Raw genomic sequence first — 12634 nt, 5'->3', positions numbered from 1 at the left:
GTTACATTTATTCCAAGGTACTTTATATATTTTGGAGGCAATTGTGAATGGGAGTGATTCCCCGATTTCATCCTCTACATGTTTGTTGTTAGTATATTGGAAAGCTACTGATTTCTGTGTGTTTATTTTGTATCCTGCTATGTTGCTAAAAGTGTTTATCATCCCTAACAGTTTGCTGGTAGATTCTTTCGGGTCCTTTATGTATAGAATAATATCATCTGTAAATAATGATAATTTGGTCTCTTCCTTTCCAGATTGTATCCCTTTTATGAGTGTCTCTTGCCTTATTGCTATAGCTAGGATTTCCAGTACTATATTAAATAAAGGGGGGGTACAGTGGGACACCCTTGTCTTGTTCCTGAATATAGTGGAAAAACTTCAGGTGTTTCCCCATTTAGTATTATGTTGGTGGTAGGTTTGTTATAAATAGCTTTTAAGGGTTTTTTTTTGTTTGTTTGTTTCTTTTTTTGGTTTTTCAAGGCAGGGTCTCACTCTGGCCCAGGCTGACCTGGAATTCACTATGGAGTCTCAGGGTGGCCTCGAACTCAGGGTGATCCTCCTACCTCTGCCTCCCAGTGCTGGGATTAAAGGTGTGCGCCACCACACCTAGCTATAAATAGCATTTATTGTGTTGAGATATATTCCTTCTATTCCCAGTTTCTATAGGTCTTATACCATGAAGGTTTGTTGGATTTTGTTGAATGCCTTTTCTGTACCTATTGAGATGATCATGTGATTTTTGTCATTCAGTCCATTTATATAGGGTATTACATTTCTCAATTTGCATATGTTGAATCATCCCTGTATCTTTGGGATAAAGCCTAACTTGGTTAGGGTGAATAATCTTTCTGATATAGTCTGTCTGCCAATATTTTATTCCTGGACTTTTACATCTATGTTCGTGAGGGAGATTGATCTGTAATTTTCTTTTTCTTTTTCTTTTTTTTTTTTTTTTTTTTTTTGTTCTGTCTTTGTCTGGTTTTGGTATCAGGGTGATGCTGGCTTCATAGGAGGAGTTTGGTAGAATTCCTTCCTTTTGTATTTTATGGAAAAGTTTGAGAAGCAGTGGTGTGTGTTCTTCAATGGAGGTCTGGTAACATTCACCAGTGAATCCATCCTGGCCTAGACTTTTTATAACTGCTTGGATCTTCGTACTTGTTATAGGTCTATTTATATGGTTTATTTCATCTTGATTTAATTTTGGTAGGTTATATGAATCAAGGAAATCATCCATTTCTTTCAGATTTTCAAACTTAAAAGCATATATATTCTTAAAGTATGTCCTTATGATCTTATGAATTTCTTTGGTATCTGTTGTAATGGTGCCTTTATATCTCTAATTTTATTAATTTTTGTCTTTTCTCTCTTTCTTCTGGTCAGATCAATCGTGTTTATCCTTTCAAAGAACCAGCTCTTTGTTTCTTTGATTCTTTGTATTTGTGTGTGTGTGTGTGTGTGTGTGTGTGTGTGTATTTATTTATTTATTTAAGAGCAACAAACAGAGAAAGTGGGGGAGAGGGAATGGGCACTCCAGGGCTTCAAGCCACTGCAAACGAACTCCAGATGCATGCGCCCCCCTGTACATCTGGCTAACGTGGGTTCTGGAGAATCGAGCCTTGAACCGGGGTCCTTAGGCTTCACAGACAAGCGTTTTACTGCTAAGCCCTCTCTCCAGTCCTTGGTTTTTGTTTTGTTGTTGTTGTTGTTGTTATTGTTGTTGTTGTTTCTATTTCATTAATTTCTGCCCTAATCTTTATTATTTCTTCCCATCTACTGATTTGCCTTGTTCTTCTTTCTTTTCTTGTTTTATTTTTGTTTTTCAAGGTAGGGTCTCTCACACCAGTCCAGGCTGACCTGGAACTCACTATATAGTCTCAGGGTGACCTGGAACTCTCAGCAGTCCTCCTACCTCTGTCTTCCAAGTGCTGGGATTAAAGGCATGTGCCACCACGCCTGGCTTGTTCTTTTTTTAAGGCCTTAAGGTGAAGCAGTAAATTGTTTACTTGTGAACTCTCTAATTTCTTAATGTAGACACTTAGAGCTATAACTTTCCCTCTGCCTTAATTGTGTCCTAAAGGTTTTGTTATGTTATATTCTCATCATCATTTGATTCTATGAATTTATTGATTTTCTTTTTGATTTCTTCAATGTCCCATTCATCATTCAATAATGTACTGTTTAGTCTCCATGAATTTCTGTATGCTCTGTAGTTTTTCTTGTTCCTGATTTGTAGTTTAATCACAGTGTAGTCAGATACAGTACAAGGGATTATTTCAACTTCCCTGTACTTGCTAAGATTTGCTTTATGTCCTAATATATGGTCGATTTTGGAGACTGTTCTGTGTGCTGCTGAAAAAAAATGTATATTCTGCAGCGTTTGGATGGAATGTTTTATAGATATCTGCTAGGTCCATTTGTTCCATGAAATTTAATCGGGATGTCTCTCTGTTTATTTTTTGCTGGAATGACCTGTCAATTGATGAGAGTGGGGTATTGAAGTCACCCACTACAATTGTGTTTGGTGTTATCTGTGACCTAAGTCTAATAGTGTTTGATGAAATCGGGAGCCCCCATATTAGGTGCATATACATTTTAAGATTGTAATGTCCTCCTGTTGGAGTGTTCCTTTAATCAGTATAAAGTGACCTTCTTTATCTTTCCTCAGTAATGTTGGTTTGAAATCTATCCTGTCAGTTATTAGGATAGCAACCCTTGCTTGTTTCCTAGGCCTGTTTGCTTAAAATACCGTTTTCCATCCTTTCACTCTAAGACAGTATTTATCGAGAGATGAGTTTCCTGGAGGCAACAAATGGCAGGATCTTGCCTTTGTTTGTTTGTTTTTGTTTTTTGAGGTAGGGTCTTGCTCTAGCTCAGGCTGACCTGGAATTCACTATGTAGTCTCAGGCAGACCTCAAACTCATGGTGATCCTTCTACCACTGCCTTCCAAGTGCAGGGATTAAAGGCATGCACCACCACGCCCAGTTCAGGATCTTGCCTTTTAATCCAGTTTTCACGCCTGTGTCTTTTGGTTGGGTCATTGAGGACATTGATATTGTTGTTGTTGTTGTATGTTTTTATTCTGGCCATTCTTTTGTAGTGCTTCCTGTTTCCCTTTACTCTCTTATTTTTAACTGTTATTTGAGTATGGTTTATTTTGTCCTGTTCCCTCACATGTGTGCTTTGTTTTCTCTTCGGCATGAAGGATCCCTTCAACTATTTTCTGTAGAGCTGGCTTAGTTGTCATAAATTCCTTTAGCCTGTTTTTGTTGTGAAATGTCTTTATTTTTCCTTCACTTTGGCTAGATAGCTTTGCAGGATAAAGTAGTCTTGGTTGACAGTTGTTACCTGTTGAACTTGGAATACATCATTCCAAGATCTTCTGACTTTTAACATTTGTGTTGAATAATCTGCTGTGATCCTGGTGGGCTTGACTTTATAGGTGACTTGCTTTTTCTCTCTTAACTGCTTTCAAAATATTTTCTTTGGTTAGTAGTTTAATTATAACATGACCAAGGAGAGGTTCTTTCCAGGTTTTGTCTATTTGGTGTTCTAAAAGCTTGCTGTATCTGCATTGGCATCTCTTCCCAATTTAGGGAAGTTTTCTTTTATGATTTTGTTGTAAATGCCTACTAAGCCTCTGGATTGAAATTTTTCTCCTTCCTATACCTTGAATTCTTATGTTTGGTCTTTTCATAGTGTCCTGGACATCTTGAAATTCCCATTCATACCTTCCTATTAGCTTGTCTTTCTCTCTGTTGGACTATATTAGATATGCCACCTGGTCTTCTGGTTTAGATATTCTATTTTCTTCTTCATCCATTCTACTGGTGAGATTTTTCCACGGAGTTTTTTATTTGACTAACTGGTTTTTTCAGTGCTGGTATTTCTGCCTGGTTTTTCTTCAATATTTTTATTTCCTTACTCATGTCTTACAATGACCTCCTTATTTCATTAAGCTGGTTTCCTGTGTTCTCTTGTAATGCCTTCAGGAGTTTTTCTTCTTCTTTAATTCCTTTTATTTCTTCTTTGATTTGAGTATACATAAAACTTTTGTTTTGAAATCTTTGTCAGGCATTTCATCGAAAACAGTGTCATTGGGGCCATTTTTGGTGGATTTATAATTTTTGGTGGGATTGTATTGTTTTAATTTTTTGTTTGTGTTTATAATGTAGAGATTTTTGCATCCTGAGTTGATTTGATGCTTGGGTTTTCTAATTATCTGCGGTGTTGTTAGATTTGGAAATCCAACTTTATGTACCTTCAGAGTAAGAGTTTAAAGTGCTGAGTGTAGCTCTTGTATTCCAATCCAACCCTAGAAGTAATCCCTAGTTGTTGAGTTTGTCTGCTGTTCAGGTATTGCTGGGAGCAATACTGGCAAATTCTAAAATTCAGCTGAGCAATATACACATTCAATAAAAATAATAATACACATTCAATAAAAATCAGCCCAGAGTATGCAAGTGTGGGGATTGAAACAAACAGATAATCTTATAAAGCCAAAATCCTTTAGGGTGTGTGTTGCTGTACACCCTTAATCCTGTCAGCAGGGAAGTTGAGATTTCTCTTCTGAAATGGGTTCCAGGTCAACCTGGCTCTGAATCAGACCCTGTACCCAGTAATGACAAAAGAAAGAGACAAAGGCCCTATAAATTTGAAAGCCTCAATAGGTCACCCCCAAATGCAGCTTAATTGAGAATGGTAAAGTCAACCAAGAATATGTAAACTGTAACCTGCCCTGACATGCAAAGAGAGATTAGAAATTCCAGTGCGAGCCTGTATACCTGCTTTTTAAAAAATTTTAATTTATTTATTTGCGAGTGACAGAGAGAGAGAAAGAGGGAGGGAGGGAGGGAGAGAGAATGGGCATGCCAGGGCCTCCATCCACTGCAAATGAACTCCAGACGTGTGTGCCCCCTTGTGCATCTGGCTAACATGGGTCCTGGGAAATCTAGCCTCAAACCGGGGTCCTTAGGCTTCACAGGCAAGCGCTTAACCACTAAGCCATCTCTCCAGCCCTGTACCTGTTTTTTTTGTCAGTCAGCCTCGTTACCTTTTGGGGTGGCTTCAAATCTCACCAATGTTGAGTGCCCACCTCGATCCTTCTGTGTTGTGCTGTGGATCTGGTGTTCTGATCAGCTGTGCTGGCCACTGGGAGCTGAATTCTTTCTCAGGAGGGTTGCAGTGCTGTCGGTTGGGGGAAGCCTGGAGTTGCACTAGAACTGCTTAGCTGGTCCCACCTGTGTCCCCTTCAGCAGCTCCTCAGCTGACCTCTGCTGTCTTCCCTTCAGGTTGCTTCACTTTGCAAGGAGGCTGATGAGGTTGGAAAATCCCCTTCTGTTGCTGGGCACTAGGTGGGCGCACAGATCCGATCCCGGTCCATAAGCCCCTCAGTGGGATTCTAGAGGGTTTCCTCCTTCCTGATAGATCTTAGTCTCTCCTGCTTCTCCACTGTGGCCCTTAACTTTTTGGACAGAGTGAATTTTGCTGTGGTTTTGCTTAAATCCCTCCCTCGGCTGGATTGCTATGTCTTCTATGCAGCCATCTTACTTGGAAGCCTCCTTGATCAACTTTTTGTTTGTTTGTTTTTTTGGATTTCGAGGTAGGGTCTCACTCTGACCCAGGCTGACCTGGAATTCATTATGCAGTCTCAGGGTGGCCTCAAACTCACGGCCATCCTCCTACCTCTGCCTCCCAAGTGCTGGAATTAAAGGCATGCACCACCATACCCGGCTCTTGATCAACTTTTTTAAGGATGTTAAATACAGTATTACTTTTGTATTCCACTATTTTCTTTCTTTGGTAGACCATTTCAGAGATGACCAAAGGGAGTCTGATCTTCATGATTTATAGTTTATATGGTAGAATTTGTCAGATTCTTTGCCTTTCAATATGAAACTTGATATTGAAGTATTTATTAATAATGTATTTAAGCATGCAACTGGTTTTTTGTTTGTTTGCTTTTTTGGGTGTGTGTATATGTGCTGTTTGTTTGCTGTAGTCACTAGTAGATCCTTTCAGTGTCTGCTGTATGGCTTCACACTTATACATGCCAAGCCAACTAACCTGTGTTCTATTACCTCCTTAGACATGTTCAGGGATAAAATAGTAGCAGCATACAGCCCGGATTTTGCAAAGTGGAAAGAAATTGGTCAGGCAAATTGGGCATGTGGACCATTTAAATCAGAAAACTTGGAATAAAATGATAGAGTCTCACTGTTAAGAAAACCTACTTTTGCGACACAGGGCTGTCTTCTTACAGCTGCCTGCCGCTATAAGCAAATGATTATATCCTGTTAATGCCAGGAAAGGGGCATAGAAACAGATAGAAATTCATTCATGTTTAGAAGCCAAAAGAAGTGTTCACAGAGCTCATATAGGTCCTGAGGAATTAATACTATGTTAAATCAAACCAGCTAACTAGACTTCTCTGGGTCCTGTGGAATCTTGCTGCCATTTATGGGGAAAAATGCATACTACCCAAGTGATACAAAAATGTTTCTTTGAATACAGGCATGCATAAATGCATTATATATTATAAATATATCATGTATGTGTGTGTGTTCACTTGCTTTTCTTTTTCTCCCTTCCTGCTTTTTTTGTTGTTGTTGTTATTTTTTTGAGGTAGGGTCTCAGCTCAGGCTGACCTGGAATTCACTCTGTAATCCTAGGGGGGCACTGAACTCATGGCAGTCCTCCTACCTCTGCCTCCCAAGTGCTGGGATTAAAGGCATGCTCCACCACACTGGCTTTTTTTTTTTTTTTTTTTTTTAAGTTCTCACTGTGTAGCCCAAACAGGGCTCAAATTTAGTCTTCCTGTCTCAGCCCCTGAGTAGAGTAGTTGGGATTATAGGCATGTGGCACCTCACCCAACTCACAAGGTATTGGCCTCAAACTTGAGATCCTCATCCTCTGCTTCCCCAGTGCTGGCATTACAGTGTGCGCCACCTGCCACATAGGCCTTCACAGCTATCTTCACTTACTATTGGTAGTGTAATGGTTTTAGTTACAGTGGGTGCTCTAGGAGCATATACACTTATTCTGGCCTAAGAATAGTTTACATACACTAAAATGTAACTTTCTCCTTTAAATACCTGTGCTGAATTTTTCTGATGCCTTAAAAAATATTTTCAATGTGATTTACATTTCTTTAATTTCAAAAGGTAATTCTAATTCCTTTGCCTAGTTGCTTTATTAAGTGGAACAAATTTTCAACATGCGTAGAAAACTTTAAGGTCACTTTTGAACTACTAACACCATGGTACTTATCAATGTCATATATCATGTAGATTTGGGTGACTCAACCTTGATTTTCCTGCTACCACATTCCAGCTCATTTGTGTCTGCCTCACTAGATAGTAGGGGGCCTGTGGCAGCCAATTCCCAGCTTCAGCACTTTCTAGGTGTATTAGGATGGGTAAACTAATTAACTTCTCTGTTCTTCAATTATCTTGTAGGAATTATTTCTGGGATCAACTAAATTAAAACCAGAAAAGCACTTAAAACAGTATGTAGCCAAGTAAATGGTCCTGTGAAGGCAGCTGTGTCACAGACAATTACACATTAGATGTTCCCATACAGGGTGAGAACCAAGCGTGTGAGGGCACCACTCCCTTGCCTCAGTGGGTCCCCGACAACCACATACAGGTCCATTTGCATAGTGGGCATGAGTTCTACCATTGAGTTACTTCTCCAGCCCCTCAAATACTTGTCATCTAGTTGTACATCACTATCACAAAATGCCCAAGATACTAAATTTGTAAAGACAACCTTGTTTTTTAGCTCTCTGTTCTCTAAGTTCCAGACGATGACTTGTTGACTTTGTTACTTTTTTAAAAATATGTTTATTAGTTAACTAAATTATTTATTAGAGAGAAAGGGAGAGAATGGATGTGCCAGGTTTAAAATATATATATTTATTAGTTAATATTAGAGAAAGAGAGGGATAGAGAGAATGGGTGCGCCAGAGCCTTTAGCCACTGCACACGAACTCCAGACTCATGTGTCACCTTGTTCATCTGGCTTACAAGGATTCTGAAGAATTAAACCTGGGTCCTTAGGCTGTGCAGGCAAGCAGCTTAACTGCTAAGCCATCTCTCCAGCCTGACTTTGTTACCTTTGAGCCTGTGCTGATGCAGCACATCATGGCAGGAATGTGTGGTCGAGCAAAAGCACTTGTACCATGTCCAGAGAGAGTGAGGAGGGCACCAGAACTCCACTAAGTCCTTGCAGGAGTATTTCCCCAATGACCTCCTTAGGCGCTCCTCTTTCTCTCTTCTATCCTCTCATCTGTTCTCCCCTCTCCTCTCCTCTCTTTTCTCCTCTCCTCTCTCTCTACACTCTCTCATTTCTTCTCCCTTTTCACCTCTCCTTTCTTTCTCCCTCCGTTCCCCTCCCCTCTTCCCTCTCCTATTTCCACCCCCCCCTCTGTCTTCCTTCTTCCCTCACTCTCCCTCTGTCCCCTCCCTCTGCCTCTTATCTTCTCTCTCCTCTCCCTTCTCCCCTCTCTCCTTCCTGTTGCTCCTGCTCCTGGTCCTGTGCTACACCACTGCCCTGTCCCCAGCCTGGCGCCTTCTCTTAAAGCTCCCAGTGCCTCCCAGCAGTGTCACACTGGGGACCAAGGCTGTAAAACACGAACCTTTAGGGGACACGTAAGAGCCAAACTATAGCAACACTTAAAGCCAAGATTTGAGATTCACATTTTTTTTAAGCTAGAATTTTTGTTGTTGTTGTTGTCTTAAAAAAATTTTTTTTTTCTCTAGGAAGGTCTCACTGTAGCTCAGACTGACCTGGATCTCACTCTGTAGTCTCAGGGTGGCCTTGAACTCACTATGACTCTTCCATCTCTGCTTCCCAAGTATTGGGATTAAAGGTGTGTGCCACCATACCCAGCCCCAGAAATGTTTTTTTAAAAATATTTTATTGTTGGAGAGATCGCTTAGCAGTTAAGTTCCTTGCCTGAAAAGGACCCAGGTTCAAGACCCTAGTATCCATGTAAGCCAGATACACAAGGTAGCACATGTGTCTGGAGTTTAGCTGCAGTAGCTAAAGGCCCTGGTGTGCCCATTCTCTCTCTATCTGCCTCTATCTCGCTCAAAGAGATAAATAAATTAAATATTAAAAATAAAAGAGAACTGTTTCTGTTATCTTAGGAAAGTATCTTATTTATTACAGCTGAGCCATCTTGATGACCTCTGTAGCCATCACATAAATACTGTAGGTAGGAGGTCTATAAGTATGTGTTTATTTGAATTAGAATGACTCACTCTGTGACATGAAAACCCATTGCCTAACCACTCTCAGCTTATATTCTTCATATTTCTTTCTCTTACAGGTTCTTGTTTTCATTTTCTAAAATGAGGTTGTGTGATTTACTGTTAAAACAGTGAAATTGGGCAAAAATATTTGCCATATATGGCTGACAAAGGGCATGCATTTATTTCTTTTCTTTTTAAGCTTTTTTTTTTAAGTGAGAGAGGGAGAGAATTGGCACACCAGGGCCTCCAGCCCCTTTAATCAAACTCCAGATGTGTGTGCCATCTTGTGCACACGTGCGACCTTGCACATGTATCACCTTTTACACCTGGCTTATGTGGGATCTGGGAAGTCAAACCTGGGTCCTCAGACTTCTCAAGCAAGCACCTGCTCTCTCCAGCCCTATTTTTAAACTTTTTATGGACAATTTCTATTCATATGCACAATGTACCCTGTTCATAATGCCTTACTACTATGTACCTCCTTTGTCTCCCCTCCCCAATGCCCTCCTCCACTGAACTGTTTTCCAACTAGTCCCTCTTCTATTTTGATCTCATTTTTTATCAGGTCTTGTGTATATAGCGGCAGCCACTGTGAGGTAAGGAATGCAATGGTCACTTTGTGTCTAGGAGACGGCATTCCAAAGCACTCCTCCCCTTCCTTTTTCTTTTACATTCTTCTGCCACCTCTTCCACAGTGGTCCCTGAACCTTGAATGCTGTGATAGAGATGTCTCAGTGCTGAACACTCCACTGCCATTTTGTCTTAGCATGCGGATGAGTTTTGAGTCTCCCCAGTGGTCACCACCATCTGAAAAAGGCTTCTCTAACCAAACATGAGAGTAGCATTAATATGTGGACATAAACGTAAGTGTTTAGAGGGCAATTTGTTTAGCCAACAACAGTAGTAGCTCTCTCCCTCCCATGGTTTATGACCTCACTGGCCATAGACTTTTCATTAGGTTTTCAGTACAACAGTTGAATTTCCTCTCATGGAGCAGGCTTCAAGTCTAGGTACAGAGCATTTGGTTTTCCTCATAACAGCCATGCCACCATTGCACCAGTTGACACATTTTGCCTGGTTGGCCAGCCATGTAGCTTGTAGACTATTGATGACTTTTCTCCCCTGCAGGCTGCATAGCTCTTTCCAGCACTATAACATCTAGTCACCAGAGAGCAGGCTTCCAAACCAGCTCCAGCTTGATTTCTCAGTGACCTGCAGCATAAGTATGTGGTGTCTCCAGCAATAGGGTCTTAACCTTCTAGTTCTGGTGCCCAACCAAAAGCCTTGGCAATACCCTGTGATGTTTGTGGGGAGGGGCATTAAAGACCTTCCTGACCAGCAGAGCTCACTGTGAGGTGTTCTCCTCCCTCTGACACTACCATTTTCCAACTAATCCCCTTCCTGCTTTTATGCCTTTGTTCCCCCCCACACTCCCCTGCAGCCCCTCCCTCTCTCCCCCCACTGAGTTAAATTAAGGTTGCTCATATAAACATGGGTGCGGGGGAATTATTTACTGGAATATGGGTAACTTACTGTGGCTATGCCACTGATCCACATGTGTTTTTTTTTTTGTTGTTGTTGTTTGTTTTGGTTTGGTTTTGGTTTTTCAAGGTAGGGTCTTGCTCTAGCCTAGGCTGACCTGGAATTCACTGTGTAGTTTCAGTGTGGCCTCGAACTCACAGCATTCCTCCTACCTGTGCTGGGATTAAAGGCGTGTACCACCATGCTTGGCTCACATTTATTTATTAGTGTTCTATATCTAAAATTAAGTCCTGTTTCTTCAACTTTGATTTTGATATTATCACTTATAAAATTTCATTTTCTTTTAGATCAAGCAAAGGTTTTAATTGAGTTTGTTTTTTTTCTAAAGACTGATTTGTTTAAATTTTTTGTTTTTATTTATTTATTTGAGAATGACAGAGAGAGAGAGAGAATGGGTGCTCCAGGGCCTACAGCCACTGCAAACAAACTCCAGATGTGTGCGCCCCTTTGTGCATCTGGCTAACGTGGGTCCTGGGGAATCAAGCTTTGAAATGGGGTCTTTAGGCTTCACAGGCAAGCATTTAACTGCTCAGCCATCTCTTGAGCCCTTGAACTTGTTTTTGTTGTTTTTTTTTTTAAGGTAATAGAGTATTGCTGATTTTTCAAACTATGGACATTTGAAACCATGTTCCAAGCACCTACAAATGTCTGTTAAAGGAGAATTGATAAAAGATGAACTGCTGGCTCTCAGATTTACAAACATTAACAATTTTAAACTGTGTTTGGAAGTCCTTAGTGCAGTAAATCATGTGCTTTTCGTGAGCCATATCTCGCAGATACAGTTGGACATGAGATCATCAGATTTTTCTCTCCCCACAAACAGGACAGCTGGAAATGTCATGCCAGTACTGAGTGTCACAGACTTTGTGCTACTTTGCTGCCTGTCTGATTTAAGTTGTGGTCAGCGTGAGGAACCTGTGATATGATAAGATAGCATTCATGAGGTCATGTGGTTTGCAAGTACCCAATCTTAACTGAGCAGCCTGTGAAGCACATCAGGATGGGGAAGGGAGGGATACTAACCTTGTCTGAAAGCCTATTTTGTGCTCATTGACAAAATGGGAAGGAGAGGCATATATATATATATATATATATATATATATATATATATATATACACACACACACACACACACACATACATACATACATACATACATACATACATACATACATACATACATACACACACTACACTGGCAAGCGTTTAACTGCTCAGCCATCTCTTGAGCCCTTGAACTTGTGTTTTTTTTTTTTTAAAGTAATAGAGTATTGGTGATTTTTCAAACTATGGACATTTGAAACCATGTTCCAAGCACCTACAAATGTCTATATGTGTGTGTGTGTGTTGTAAAAATTACATTATTAAAAGTTACCAATTCTGAAAAATATGAGTACTACAAATGCATTTATCTCCTTTTACTAACTTTAGCCTAAAACATTAAACTTTTTTTTTTTTTTTAGTTTTTCAAGGGAGGTCTCAGTGTGGCCTCGAACTCACAGTGATCCTCCTACCTCTACCTCCCCAGTGCTGAGATTAAAGGCGTGTATCGCCAAACCAAGCCTGGCTAAAACATTAAGCTTTTTTTTTTTTTTAAGTATTTTTTGTCATTTTTATTTCTTTATTTGAGAGTGACAGAGAGAGAGGGAGAGAAAGAGACAGATAGAGAGAGAATGGGCGCGCCAGGGCTTCCAGCCACTGTAAATGAACTCCAGACGCGTGCGCCCCCTTGTGCATCTGGCTAACGTGGGTCCTGGGGAATCGAGCCTCGAGCCAGGGTCCTTTAGGTTTCACAGGCAAGCGCTTAACCGCTAAGCCATCTCTCCAGCCCAAGATT

General features: G+C 40.5%; 1 protein-coding gene across 3 annotated transcripts in view; it reads left to right on the top strand.

Annotated features, from left to right (window-relative positions):
* Evi5 (ecotropic viral integration site 5) overlaps positions 1-12634 on the top strand; it is a 171088-nt gene that overhangs the window by 137493 nt on the left and 20961 nt on the right. The gene's annotated exons all lie outside the window — the stretch shown is intronic.

This window comes from Jaculus jaculus, chromosome 19, assembly GCF_020740685.1.
Source record: "Jaculus jaculus isolate mJacJac1 chromosome 19, mJacJac1.mat.Y.cur, whole genome shotgun sequence".
NCBI lineage: Eukaryota > Metazoa > Chordata > Mammalia > Rodentia > Dipodidae > Jaculus > Jaculus jaculus.
The sequence above is the reverse complement of the archived record's forward strand: the minus strand, read 5'-3'. Positions and strand labels throughout refer to the sequence as shown.